Below are 14536 nucleotides of genomic sequence, written 5' to 3' on the forward strand. Positions count from 1 at the left end.
TTTTTCATAAGAGTGCGTGACCCCAACCCAAACCCCTCCATGTGTGGTCAAGGGACCTGCGGATAATTGTAAACTTCACGGGCTCCCATTAATCTCGGCACAGTCAGATATTAGCGCTTGTAAATCAGCACCTAAACAAGGACAATAGTTAAAGCCATCAATAGTCTTTTAATGAGGCAGATCAAAAACAAATGAAAGCAGCGGGACACCGAGATCTGCCAAGGCGGGGCAGGGGAGCCCCTTTTGGGGGGGGTTTGTCTTCTCCCCCCCTCTCACACACACGGAGACGGCAGGGGGGTCCGGGACCGCTCCCCCGCCCGCCGCGCAACCCACGAGTGCGGCCGCGGGCACGCATGGCGGGTCGCGCGCCTCCGCGCGCGGGGTTAGCGCTCCCGCCTGTCCCGGCCGCAGCTGGCGGGGCCGGGGCAGTTGACGGCCGCCTGGGAACAGCCGGGTGGGACCGACGGCCGCTCCGGAGGGGGCGCGGGGACATGCGGCCCTCCGGAGCGTTCCCACCCGGGGAGCCCGGCGCGCCGCCCCATCGCTCGGCAGCCGGAGACGAGGCCGCTCACCCTCCCGCCCGTCGGGCGCCTCCGCGACGCCGCGCAGGCGCGTCCCGGTTCCTCCCGTTGCCGGGCAACGCGCCGCCGTGGGCAGCGGGCAGGGCGGGCGGCGGCGCTGCGCGGGGCGGCCGGCGAGGCGGCGTGACCGGCCCGGCCCCGCTCCCCCGGGTGCCGCCAGCGAGAAGGAGGAGGAGGAAAAGGCGGGGAGCGGCGCTGCCCGCGGAAGCACAGACCGCCAGAAGCGCCCCGGGAACTTGACGGGAGAGCGTGGCGGGGCCGCATCTCCCGACCCGGGTCCCGGCGGCTCCCAGCGGCGCTGCCTCGGGCAGAGGGAGCGGTACCCCGACCGTGCGCGGCTTGCCTGCAGAAAGAGCCCTGTATTTGGACGTGGAGGCGTCCCACCACCCGCCACCTTTGCTTAGCCACTAACCAGCACCGGAGCCCGTATTTTGGGTTCCAAAAGGTAAATATTTTGGTGAGAAAGTGGAAGTGAAAACCCGGGCCCGTTTACATCAATAGGAGCATCCCGCCAGGAGACCTTCTGCCCTCAAGCAAATAGGGTTTTGCCTGTATAGTACAATGGGGGTGGGAAAGGGCTTCAGAAAAGGGCCCGCAAGCTGTACCTGCTGTTGTGGGTGGGATTTGTGTGGGGAGAGGTTGTTTTGATAGCAGCTTGATGCGATGCTGAGCTGCTTCTTTGCGCCTTCTTCAGGATTGTGCATGCCGAACCAAGGCTGCCTGGGCTGGGAGGCACTGCCAGGGTGGCAGAACAGACACCCGTCTCTTGCTCTCAAGCAAATGTTCAGGTCTCTTTCTTAGCCCTATTTAAGAACTGCGGAGGTTACATGTGAATAATAGTCACTCATTCACTGGGAAATAATTCTCTGGCTAATATTTTCTTTCTAATGAGATCACCTCACACTCACTGGCACTGATACAAACATTCACAGCTAAGTGCTCAAAAGAGGTTGAAGTACAAACTGTATATAATTCATCGCTTGAGAAAACACCATTTCAGCACACTACAATGTGAGATACTCTCAAGTATTCCTGAGGCAGGAAGAGCGTACCACAGTCAGGCTGAAGTGACTGTTTACATCAACCTGATTGCACTCACTTTTTAGTAAAGCTAACAGCTCTCTGCATTATTAGCCCATCTTCTCAGTTCTGAGGACCTCACAGATAAGGGACGAAACCTAAATTACGTGATGCCAACATGGTGTGTGCTGGCACGTGCAATACCGCAGATCAGCAGTCAGAAGTGCTTCGGCGTTGGGTTGGCACAGGAAGGTGCTTTTGCCAGATGCCCAGCCTGCTTTGTAAGGAAGCCTGGCAGCATCTCCTCCTCACAACGCCCTTGCCGTGGTGACAGTCAAAAGGTGGCAGTGTTCAATCCATCATCCCTTTCCATGCAACACCCAGGCAGGTGCCTGCCTTGAACAAGGTCTTTCATCACACCCCAGTGCAGTTCCTGTGCCGATTTTCATTGCAGAACACCTTAGAGAACCTTATAAGCTGAAGAATAGAAAACAACCTCTAAAGAACTCACTGGTTTAACAGACACCCCGCTCTGGCTTTGCTGAGACGTACCCAGACAACACGTTCAGTCCACGGTCTGGTGTTCGCGGTCTCACTCCAAAATAGAAACATGGAGCTTAACAAAATTTGAAACTCGCAGACTAAACTTATGGTTTCAGGAATAAAGAGTGAAGCTTATATGAAGAGACTAATGCAGAAGTAATGACTATCCAAGGCATGCTGTCATATATACGTTGAATAGTAACACATATATATGTGGACACATATGTATATGCACACATATATAGAAAAAAGGAACTTTTAAGTTATGAATATGCAATCTGAATTTTTATATTAAAAACTTTTTTTTTTTTAAAATAACTTCATTTCTCCAATAAATTCTTTCATGTGAAAGCTGAAAAGCAAAAAAATTTGGTCCTGAGAGTGTATAAAACCAAGCAGGTCATTGGATTTCCTGTGAAAACCCAGAAAACCAGAAGAAAGAAAAAATTACCCAAAGGAACTAATTCCTTATATACTTAATGGCAGAGGCTTAGTCTTAATAGCTGAGTCTCCAAACAGAAATCATTATCCTGTTTATGGGTATAGAATACTATAGCATGGAGAAGCACTCGAATTCACATACTGAGTCAAGGGCATGGTAATGAGTAGAGCATAGTCTGTTCTCTGTCTGCTGCCCAATACACTGTAGTACTTTGCTGTGTAATTTAATCTAGCACAGGTTGCAGCATTAAATAACAGCACAGACACAAAATATTGTTGGTGTGCCAACCCTGGAAACTATCAAGCCCTTCTTAAAAAAAAAAGCCCTTTTCTCCAGTTGTTCCCTTTTTCCCCTGCAAGAGACAAAAATGAGGAGAAATAAAATGGCTATGTTTCCAGTCCCAATGTGAGAACGCTCCTGTTTTTTTCCGTACATGTGTAGTTCAATGGAAGGGAACAGCACAAAAAAGCAGACTCATCTGCAAGGATAATATAGCATGAAAACTCTGATTAAATATGCTCTGATTATTAGTATTATTATTAAATGTGCTCTGATTAAATGCCTTTACACTGAGTGCAATATTGGGGTACAAAACAAGTCCTGTTGGCTTGGCCGTAAGGAGCATCCTCCTGACCAGGAGAGAGGGAAGGGATTTTATGGTAGTTACTCAGAAGACTTGCAGACTCTACTTACTCCTACATCAGCCTTTGCCATTAGGGGCCTTGAGGCATTCGGAACTGTGTGTGGGGTCAGTTAACTCACACTTACCTTTTTCCTCTGAGAGATGTCAGAAGGTAATTCTAGACACCTGCTTATCCTCACCGGGAGTGCCACATGCCACCTCCCTGCTCCATGTGTATGTAATTGCAAAGCCAGCAGGGGATATTGGATGATATTAGGAGCTATGGCACCATTAGTATGCGCTGCAGCTTCTTGTCATTAAATACGGAGTATGCATTCTATTCTCATCAGGCCTGACTGAGGCAGGAAACTACAGGAGAAGAAACTGATTTTCCAGGAAGGAAAAACAGGAGCAAGCTGAAGTGGTTAGAGCACGACTTTGGGGTGCTTTGCCCAATCATTTATTTTCCTAGCTGTCTTGTCCCACTGCTGGACGTATGTGGTTTCTCAAGGATCAGCTGTGGGTTCTAGCTTCATCGTCACATTGTCAGCTGCAGCCGGCCCACTCTCCTGACATGCAACTTGCTCAAGTCAGCCACAACCCAGGTACTGCAAATGCCTCTCATCACTTGATGTCTCTCATCACCAAAACTGTTTAGGAGCTTCTCTCAGCATCGCTGTTGCCTTGTGCCTCTATTAGAGGTGCAGGCATTTCCATACACAAATCACATACTTCCAGACTCCTACTAATGCACTGGATTCCTTATCGTTTTGCCAGGCAATTTAACGAGTGGAGGTGGCATTAATGTCACTAACTGGTCAGAAGTTAGGTGTCTGCTCTAAACTACATATTTTGATGCCATCAGTAGTCACTGGTGAGAATGACTTCTCTTTTTCAGCGCGTCTTTTTCACACCATTTTAGAGTGAGAGAAATTGTCTGCTGAAATGTAGTTTTTCTCTGTTTACTATAGAGGGTATCTACATTAGCTTAAACCATACACCAGCCATCAACTTTGTGTAAGATCAGCCTCAACCTGGTAATTATTATACAGGTATATTTCGTTTGTCCTTCCATGCCTGTTACATGTGATTACTAGTCAGTTCCTGAGTTTATCTTAAATAAATCTTAAAGCATACAATGTTGTAAACTAAACTATTAAAATGTCATACTCATTATCACCAACATGTTGTTTTATAGGACTTCCCTATTAATCATGGCATTGCTTTTTGTAAGGGAGGTTTATCAACCAAAAATAGATAGAACAATGTCTTCTTTCCGAAGACTGAACCTCAAAGTATGTTCTGAGTTAGACAAATGTGCGTGATGTTGTATGGCATAGAAAATTGGAATAAAAACTTCATGAGAATAGGTAGTCCACAAGATTTCAAGTGATTCTTAGGCCATAAGTGGTGAAAGATGCAGTTAAAATATTTTAATCTGTTGTCTCAAAATTTGCAACATCTTTTTGTAATTTTAAGGTTTGGAAAATTGAGTTGTATTACATGATCCAAGCTCTCACCTTGTTCTAGAACCCGATGGCTTTTAGGGTAGAGAAGAGTTTTAAGTGTAGGCACGTGACGTGTGCATCTCTAGGAAACAGTTTGCTGGAGGCAGGACCTTGTAAGTGCCTCAGAGTGAAAAGCTTACTAGGATGTTCTGAAAATTTGCATGATAAGTGTCCATAAAGTCACAGGGTGCAGTCCTAGTCCTATTTAAATCAGTTGGGTTACTGATTTAATAGACCTTTCATCTGATTTTAGTGCTGCCACTCTAGTTCTTATTAAATCTGTTTTGTGGCCAAAATACTGAAATTCTGGGCATTAATTGTCCCAGGAGATAATCAAATAAGAATGTAAATGTTATGTCTTATTTAAACCATACTTTTACTACAGGTAAATCAGGAAAGGAAAAAACAAAACTAAGGCTTTTTTTTTGTGTGTGGGAAACTTATTGGTTATATCTCCAATGACTTGGTTAAATTCTGTTGCCTGAACTGTAAAATATTAAAGATCCAAGATAAAAAAGTGCTCCCATGCTTCAGATCTGACCAATTCTATTACGTGCACTATTGAAGGATGAAACTTTTCTCTTGGATCAAAATGCTGGCTAGGAATATGTATATTTTACATAAAGCTGTCTTCAAGGAAACAAGTAGACAAAGTGAAGCAAGCAGCCATAAAATGACTTTTTTTATTTTGAAATAGGCCAACACTGGGTATATTATTCTTATAGCAACAGTCATGTAAAGCTTTTCAATTAGTAAAGGATGCATCTGTGAAGTTCTTCCAGCTTTTATTGATCCCTATGTCATTTTTAGGCTGATGAATATCTGCATTGTATACAACTGAGCTAAGGAAGCATTTCTTTCCTGACTTCATCTGTCGCTGAAGGGAATGGCTTTGGCCATTTTGATACCTATCCACTTTACCATCAAAGGACTTTACATTAAAGGAAGCTTCATGTATTTTATAATGTGTGTTGCAACACCACCAAACCCTGTACTCCTTGGTAGACATTAGCCTGCTGGAAAGATTCAGATCTGTGTACTTCCAAGCCCCCAAACATGATTCCAAGCCTCAATCTCTTAGAAATTATCCCAAGTGCTAGAGACACTTTGAAGAAGTGGAACCCTCTATTTCACCCTCTAAAGGCGATGCATATATTGCTTCACCATCCTCACATCCAGGCACATTCAGACTTCACCCTGGAGCTGGGGAAACATAATTTACTTTGGAAAAAGGGAATTAGGCAAGGCAGAATTATTAGTTCACAACAAGAATTACTTATCCGAAACAATTTTTCTCTTAAACAGCCTACTCTGCTACTGAGTGCTGAAAAACCACAGTCTAATGTCCTTTGTCCTTGGTTTAATTCCTTTGCAGCTGGGATGCTAAGGATAGGCAGAGTCCGTAAGCTGAGGCAAGTTGGCTCTTTAGTATATAAGAACAGGAGACTCCTGCTCACAGAGAGGTTGTTCCTTAAGGAAGGAATAAGAATTTCTCTTTATTTTTGTGAGGCTGATGGACCATTTTCAGTTTTCTAGCCACCCATTTCCTATGGGAAGTCCCTGTGCTCTCTATTTTTGACAGGTCATATGTGGATGAGCTACTGAGTTCATTTGCTCAAATTTGCTATGTGGAGAGTTGCAGAAATTGGGGTAATTTCAATACTAGTGGACACAGTGTCTCTCCTATCTAGTTGTGCAGGTACCTGGTGCCTAACAGGAACAAGATCTATTCATCCCCAGATAGTATAAGAACAGAAAGTATAGATGACAGTAAAGGTTGTGATCCAATCAGAGTTGGAAATGGAAAGGTTTTTGCAACTGAAATTGGGTTCATCACAAGACAAAGTTATATTATTCTTCTGCAACGTATCACAGTACATAATTTTCTTGACTATTTTTAGAGTGTGCTCCAGAAGAATAACTCCATAGAAAGTGTTAATATTTGTTCAGAGTAATTCAGTATTATCATGTGTCGAAAAGTAACAAAATTGCAGTCTTGGATCTGGTTTACGTGGTCCTTGGACATGGCTGCAAGTAAAATTAAAAAAACAACAAATAAAAATACTAAGAAATCATGTGATCCTCATAAACCTTCCAAGACAGACTGAATAGATGGACTAACACTTTTACCCTGTGGCCACCTAGCACTGTGGTGATCTATTTAGAAATAAGTATTATAATTCTGCCTCATCTTGCAAGTATGAATGTTCTCTTTTTAAATTTAATTTAATGCTAGCAAAAGGAGATATCCAGGAGTGTCTCATTACTTACCATTATCTCAATCACATTTAAGAGGCAAAAGGTTGCTTCAAAGGCTTGTTGTGCCTTATCCCATGGCAATAATTTTGTACCCTGTATATTTTTCTTCCTTGTCTTCTTCCATCACCAACAGAAAACTTTTTTTACAAACATTCTAACAACAGGACATGAACACTATGACCACTGAACAAAAAAACACAGTAAACCTCAACCTCCTGCCTTTCTCCAACCCCCTACCAGCATTTTGAGCACAAAAGTGCTTAGTTTTTCCATCCTTGATGCCACCCAGCACTCCATTCAGAGTGAATGCCACAGTATTTGGTTGAGTTGATCATGTCTCCTCTCCCTATCTTGTGGCTTAATGTAACCTACTGTTTTCTGCTCTTCACGTTGGCTCTTCCTTTAGATGTCTCAGAAGAATGTCCAGCCTGTTCTGGCACCCTCTCAGTGCTGACATACCCTGATGTAATCACTCAAACACAGACCAACCCGGCCTCACATTTTGTGTCTCCTTTCTCTGTTTCTTAGGTTTTTTGCTGGATGTGGTGGTTGCCGCCAGCCTAGCTGAGAAGGTAGGCTCTTGGTCTCTTTGGCTTTGGTTGGTGTGGCCTAACCCAGGCTCCCTTTGCACCATACCTTCAAGGAGTTTTTCTTACCAGCACAGCACGGTGGACTGGACTGGCGTGCCAGGCTGCGTGTTGTTAACAGACCAGCAGAATAACTGGAATCTGCTGGAGGTGCAATTAAGCCTTTCTTACAGTTTCCTTTCATGTGTGCCAGATTGGCCTAGCCTGCCATTTTATCGAGCCTGACAGCAGCTTTCATCCAAGCGACATTGATGAGAGCGCGTAGTTGCTCACACCATCAGCCTGCCAGCTCCAATGGACAATCTGAATAGCTGTGATCCTACATTAAAATGTCAGCATTAAGGGAGGAGAGTGCACCATTTTGTTGCACAGCTGTAAAACCACTTCAGCAAGGCTTTCAAGCTCATTATTGCACAAGCAAGGGGTTTCAAGCATGAGTGCTCAAGCCCTGTTCTCCACTCCCCCCCTCTTGTCAGCCTTGCTTCTATAAATATGCTGGTTTTGTTTTTTTTTTTTCTCTTTAATTTTTCAGAATGGTATTCCCTCTGTCATGAAGGAGCTCTCAGGCTGGGGCAGCAGCAAGGGTGAAAATGTAGCAACAACAAAAACTTTACAACTGTGGAGCAGGACAGCAAAGGAGGGGCTGTCTTTCAGAGACTGTTAGACCTAATTTTCAGTAAACTGCACAGGGGCTGTCTTGCCAGTAGAGAAACAACAGACTACCAAGAAGGTTTTTGTTAAGTGGCTGAGAGTAATTCATTTTTCAAACAAATAAACAAAATAAATGGTGTAACTTGTAACTGCAACCCTTTCCTTCTGCTAGGAGGATATATCTACTCACATGATAAGGTCCTCGGTTCTGTCTTGATTATGCTTTGTACTTTGCATTGTCCTTATGCAGAAGGGTACTCTGGAAGTGTAAGACAAAATTATAAATGTACTAGAATGTGATGGTGAAATAAAAAAATCTTATTTTATAGAAAACAAACATCTCAGTGCAAATAAATAAATATATATATACACACCACTTCTCTTACTGAACCACAACTTTCCTTTAAAGCATCTCCAACTCTCCAAATATACTTGAAATTCCTGTCAGGTGCTAAGAACTGAGCCTTCCCACATACTCTGCTGCTTCTCCTGCTCTTCTCCTCTCCGTGGGGTAGTGAGGGGCACTGCTACACTTGCATCTCGCCACAAGCAGACACTTTCCTGAGCACACACAGCGGATCTTTAGTGTTCTCAATATTTTTCTCATTCTGACAGTGCAGAAGCCTTTTACCTCAACAGACGCTTCATTTCAAAACTGTAGCATCCTACAATGAGAGAGCTCTGTCCCAATTTGCTGGCTTTGCTAGAGGCGCATTGGGTACTGTGTGCTGTTGTGGGCCTATTTCTAGTTTTGACCATTCTGCCAAACACTGTGACCATTTCTAGCCCCAAGGACACATTTTACAACCTGTGGTTTTGTTTTGCTGTGGTTCTCCTTGCGAATTCCTTGACTGTTTGCCCTTATATCAAGTAAACAGATGTTGAAATGGTAGAAGCACACCTCTGTGTTTGGACCAACATGACCCCGAGAGAATTGTCAGAGTAATTTAAATAAGAAGACTTAAACCATTGAAGGCAACATCATAAACAACATCAGAAGCCTAAAATTTCTTTGACTTACAAGCACTGAAGAGGAAATGTTATCTATATCAATATTTTGCTTCTGAATTTAGTTGCTATTCATAATACAAGCTGGAACTGAAAGTTTGTAATGAAAATCAGCTATGAAGAAAAGGAAAATGGCTTTTGGAACGGTGAGTTTCAGTAAATACTGATTGCTCAATACTTTTTCAGAACTCAGGGTAATTTCTACCCTTATGAGCTCAAAAGTTAAATCTGATTAATACAATTACCTGCATTTGAGTGGAAGCACATTTTGCTAAACTATAGGCATATGGAGCTTAGGCTCTAGTGCAAACTGGTGTCTAAGATCACTGTGCAGCTGATGAAAACAGTTTGGCACATCTGGATAATGAATCCAATACCAGAGAAAGTCTTAGGGGTGGAATGACTTGCTCTCTGGAAGATCTTGTTCGCCCCTTCATGGACTATGGACTTGGCTCTGAAAACAGCCATATAACCTGTCAGTGCCTGTGACCAGGTGAGGTGAATTCCACAGAGAATTGTCAACTGATTTCCTGAGCACGCAGTCAAGTACCTCCTGATCTTTCAGATGATGTTTTCTAGTCACTCAGAATATTTAATAGTCCTGAACCAATGGATGTGTTTAGTTCTCTGTTCTGTCACACTTCCTGGTCATTTTATGTTTGTCTGAAAATGAGAAAGGTTTCTGCCTTCTGCAATTTGAATATGCAGAACAGCTGAGGGATGTCACACATCAGGAAGCGATGCACGTGTATCATGGTGTTTCACAGAGTTCTGAAAATTCTCTTAATGATGCCTTAAAAAGGGCAACTGTGGTTTTTATCTTGTGCCTAGGGATGTAATAGAGCTGTTGAGTAGAGACTGAATTGGATCTTAGTCCTGGTATCCAAGTGTTCTTGATATGGATTTTGCAGCAAAACAAATGTATTACAGTCTTTTTATGTGTGACCTGTCTTCTTTTATGTGTGACTATCATCTTTGCCAAGTCTTGGGAAACGAGAGGGGTGCCTGAGGACTGGAGGAAAGCACATGTCACTCCAGTCTTCTAAAACGGCAAGAAGGAGGACCCGGGTAACTATAGAGCAGTCAGCCTCACCCCCATCCCCGGGAAAGTGATAGAACAACTTGATGCCATCTCAAGGCATATCAAGGATAAGAGGGTCATTAGGGGCAGTCAACATGGCTTCACCAAGGGGAAGTCGTGCTTGACCAACCTCATTGCCTTTTATGAGGACATAACGAGGTGGATAGATGATGGCAAAGCAGTGGATGTGATCTAGCTTGACTTCAATAAAGCATTTGACACAGTCTCACACAGCATCCTTACAGCTAAACTGAGGAAGAGCGATCTGGACGATCGGGTAGTGAGGTGGACTGTGAACTGGCTGAAGGAAAGAAGCCAGAGAGTCGTGGTCAGTGGGGAGGAGTCCGGTTGGAGGCCAGTATCTAGTGGAGTACCTCAAGGGTCAGTACTGGGGCCTGTATTATTCAATATATTCATCAATGACTTGGATGAGGGAATAGAGTGTACTATCAGCAAGTTTGCTGATGGCAAAAAGCTGGGAGGAGTGGCTGACACACTAGAAGGCTGTGCTGCCATCCAGCAGGACCTGGACAGGCTGGAGAATTGGGCGGGGAATAACCTGATGAAATTTAACAAGGGAAAGTGTAGAGTCCTGCATCTGGGCAGGAACAACCCCAGGTTCCAGTATAGGTTGGGAAATTACATATTAGAGAGCAGTGTAGGGGAAAGGGACCTGGGGGTCCTGGTGGACAACAGGATGGCCATGAGCCAGCACTGTGCCCTTGTGGCCAGGAAGGCCAATGGCATCCTGGGGTGTATTAGAAGCGGGGTGGTTAGTAGGTTGAGAGAGGTTCTCCTGCCCCTCTACTCTGCCCTGGTGAGACCACACCTGGAATATTGTGTCCAGTTCTGGGCCCCTCAGTTCAATGAGGACAGGGAACTGCTGGAGAGAGTCCAGCGTAGGGCAACAAAGATGATTAAGGGAGTGGAACATCTCCCATATGAGGAAAGGCTGAGGGAGATGGGTCTCTTTAGTTAGGAGAAGAGGAGACTGAAGGGTGACCTTATTAATGTTTACATATATATAAAGGGTGAGTGTCACGAGGATGGAGCCAGCCCCTTCTCAATGACAGCCAATGATAAGACAAGGGGTAATGGGTTCAAACTGGAAGACAAGAGGTTCCACTTAAATTTGAGAAGAAACTTCTTCTCAGTGAGGGTAACAGAGCACTGGAACAGGCTGCCCAGGGAGGTTGTGGAGTCTCCTTCTCTGGAGACATTAGAAAAGTGCCTGGACACATTCCTGTGTGGCCTCATCTAGGTGTCTCTGCTCCGGCTGGGGGATTGGACTAGGTGATCTTTTGAGGTCCCTTCCAATCCCTTAAATCCTGTGATTTGTGATTCTTTACCAGTTCTTTGAGGCCATGTATAAAAAATCTTCTGTGTATGATTCAACACTTACTAGAGTGTTTTTTTTTTTCTAATTTACTACATATGTTTACTTTATTAATCTGATTCTCTTACTGTTTTCTCCAAGTATATCTTCAATTTGTGATTTATTTTCAGTTAAATTTGTTAAAATTGTTAAAGAAGGAGTTTATTTAAGAAGAGAGAAGAATAATCAAGTTCTCACAAGTTTTACAGAATGTTGTAGCTGAATGACACACCCACACTTGACACTTTCTGAAGGAAAGGCAGGGTGTGTGTGTTAGCACAATTGTGTGGCTGGCCAGTTAGATATTCAACTAGATCCAAACTGGTCCCATTGAAGGTTCTGCCTTGCCCTGTGGTGTCAGAATAGATGTGTGCAGAAACAGGACTCTTTGCAGAGGAAGATATTAGAGGGATGGTGACAGAGAGCAAGGCTCCATTGGAAACCAGGCTGCTTTACACCACATGGAAAAACTTGTTTGTAAACACATTGATAAAATTTTCAATTATTCAGATCCCTTTTTATCACTTACAATGAATTATTACTTTATTTACTGCGCTTTTGGAGAGATAATATCTGTGAAGCCACTCTCCTGCTCCAATAATAGTGTGCAACTTATCTGACTGATTCTCAGTTTGTATTAGCATGCTTAAGTTGTCATCTGAACCAAATACTTTCCTTTCCTGTGCTTTGGCTCTTTTCAGAAGATTGGTCATTTATACGTATTAGCATTTGAGATATGGTTGGGACATAAAAATCCTGTTTATGCAAAAATTAATCATTGAAGAACATCAGATATAATTTTAGGATTATGTGAGGAACCTTAAGAAGGGGTAGCAAATAGCCACATCTGCTATTTCCTAATGTATTCAGAAGTTTGCTAGTCCATCAGGTTGTTTATTTAAGACCAGCATTCTCCTGGGCAGCTGCCAAGGAAAAGGCTACACCAGGTCAGTACTTCTCTTCTTGTGTGCCTACTTGTTCTTTTATGCTTTCCCATATGTACTGTTTAAACCATCCATGACCTGTAGGCACAAAATTCTGCAGTATTTAGAGGACTTTTTGTTCATTTTTTTAAAAAAGCTTTCTTCCTGTGCTCTGGGAAGGCAGTAAAGAAGAAAAAAGCACAACACAATAAAACATACAGCTACCCTCAAATAAAGATTTTCTTTCCTCTGGGCTCAATTTTCCTGATATCTTAAATGTCTCTTATGCTTGTAGAGATTTGTTTTACTGCTTGATATGTCCCACCTGTGATGCATCACTGAGCACCAGACACCCACAGGGGAGCAAGCTAAAATGTATTTACCTGCTTGGAATTTTTCTTTTTTCGAAAGTGGCTGAGACACCCCACCCAGAACACTGTCTCATTTGCATCACATCTCTAATCGTCCTTTTGTCCCTCAGAAAGCACTCCTGCTGAGAGCTAAGGGAAAAATCCTGCGATTCCTTCATTTTGGTATCTTGCTTTACCATCTTCATTTCCATTTCTTGTTTGATAAATTAAATAGATAAAAGCAAACATCTCCTGCTTGGAGATGGCTAATCTTGCAGAATGCCTATTCATCAGGATTTGTAGTTTGCCTTCCTGCTTTGGGCAGTTGGCACCAGTTTGAGAAGCTGTCAAAAAAAAAAAAAAAAAAAATCAGATAAATTCTTTGTTTAGAGTGGAAGAATAATCCAGCTCTAATGGGTCACAGAGGACCCAGTATCCACTTCAGAGAAAGAAAATAATGAGTAGGTAAGTATGTTTTACACCTCTCTCTGGTTTGTGGGAAGTGCTCTGTTTCTAAATGACCCTTATTTCCCATCTGGGCTCTCTGGAGCTAAGACCAAAGATATGGCTGCATTATGAACTACATTTAACAGCTTTCACTGCTCTCTTGGTCCTTGTGGTGAGACTAGCAAGAAAGTACAAGGTGGCAACATTCTCCCATCATGAAGCAGGACCAGATGCCCTGGAAAACCTGACTAGCCTTGCCCTCTGACACTAGGACCATAAAGTGGTCATCTTTACCAAACACAGCTTTCTTTCCACACACCACTGCTTCTCTCTGCTGTGAGTTCCCTGCTTGGTAAGAGTTATTTTGCCAGATCAAAAGGGACAGCTGTAGTCCAGGATGCGTCTTTTCAGAAGTTATCACATGCTGGAGAAGACAGAAGCATAAGCTTTGTCCTGACAATGGCTCCTTGAAGTCTCAAATTCATTGCCTCATTTGCTTTGAGAAACATACCATGTTTAAAGTCCACAGCCCTAAAGAAAAATAGCTTATAAACCTGAGAACTTTGTAGTACATAATAAATACTAAATGGTGTTAAAACAAATGATGCATTATTTCTCAGGCATTACTTTGTCCAAATGAGAGACTCAAGTATATTTAAAAAGAAAATTAATTACAATGCACAGTGACAGCTATTTTATCTAAGAAGTGGTATTTTGCAAAAGAAGTGCTTGGCTTCCCCAGCATCAAAGGAACAGACACAACAGGAATATAGTTTGGGCAAGCCACTGCTTTATTAAGCACATGGAAACGATCTTTCAAGAACTCATCCAGGACTGGCCGTCTTTTATCTGCAATCTGTTCTACTAATGAAGCCCTCCTTCTCTCTGATGCATTTGGCAGAAGTTTGCCATCAGCAGTTATCTCACCATACTGGCCTTCGCTGCTGAGCCCAATACCCCTCCCCTTGGAAGGGACTCATAAGGGGGAAAGGTGATGGTGTCTTCAGCTGCAGCACTGGGAAAAACAGCCACAGACCACAACTGCTTTAGGAGATAGCTTTCTTTCAATCTGATTTGAATGCCAGGTCACTTCTGACAATCTTCCTCAAGACACCTTATAGCCTTTCATTATCCAATAC

The 14536-nt window shown here is 43.4% G+C and overlaps 1 long non-coding RNA gene across 1 annotated transcript; it reads left to right on the forward strand.

Moving 5' to 3' along the window:
* Positions 1 to 761: 761 nt before the first annotated feature.
* On the forward strand, positions 762 to 8511 carry LOC139827749 (uncharacterized). Its single transcript, XR_011738669.1, has 3 exons — positions 762 to 1026; positions 7504 to 7547; positions 8095 to 8511. It is a non-coding gene; the product is annotated as an uncharacterized lncRNA (long non-coding RNA).
* Positions 8512 to 14536: the final 6025 nt, after the last annotated feature.

Source organism: Patagioenas fasciata, chromosome 3, assembly GCF_037038585.1.
Source record: "Patagioenas fasciata isolate bPatFas1 chromosome 3, bPatFas1.hap1, whole genome shotgun sequence".
In the NCBI taxonomy this organism is placed as follows: domain Eukaryota; kingdom Metazoa; phylum Chordata; class Aves; order Columbiformes; family Columbidae; genus Patagioenas; species Patagioenas fasciata.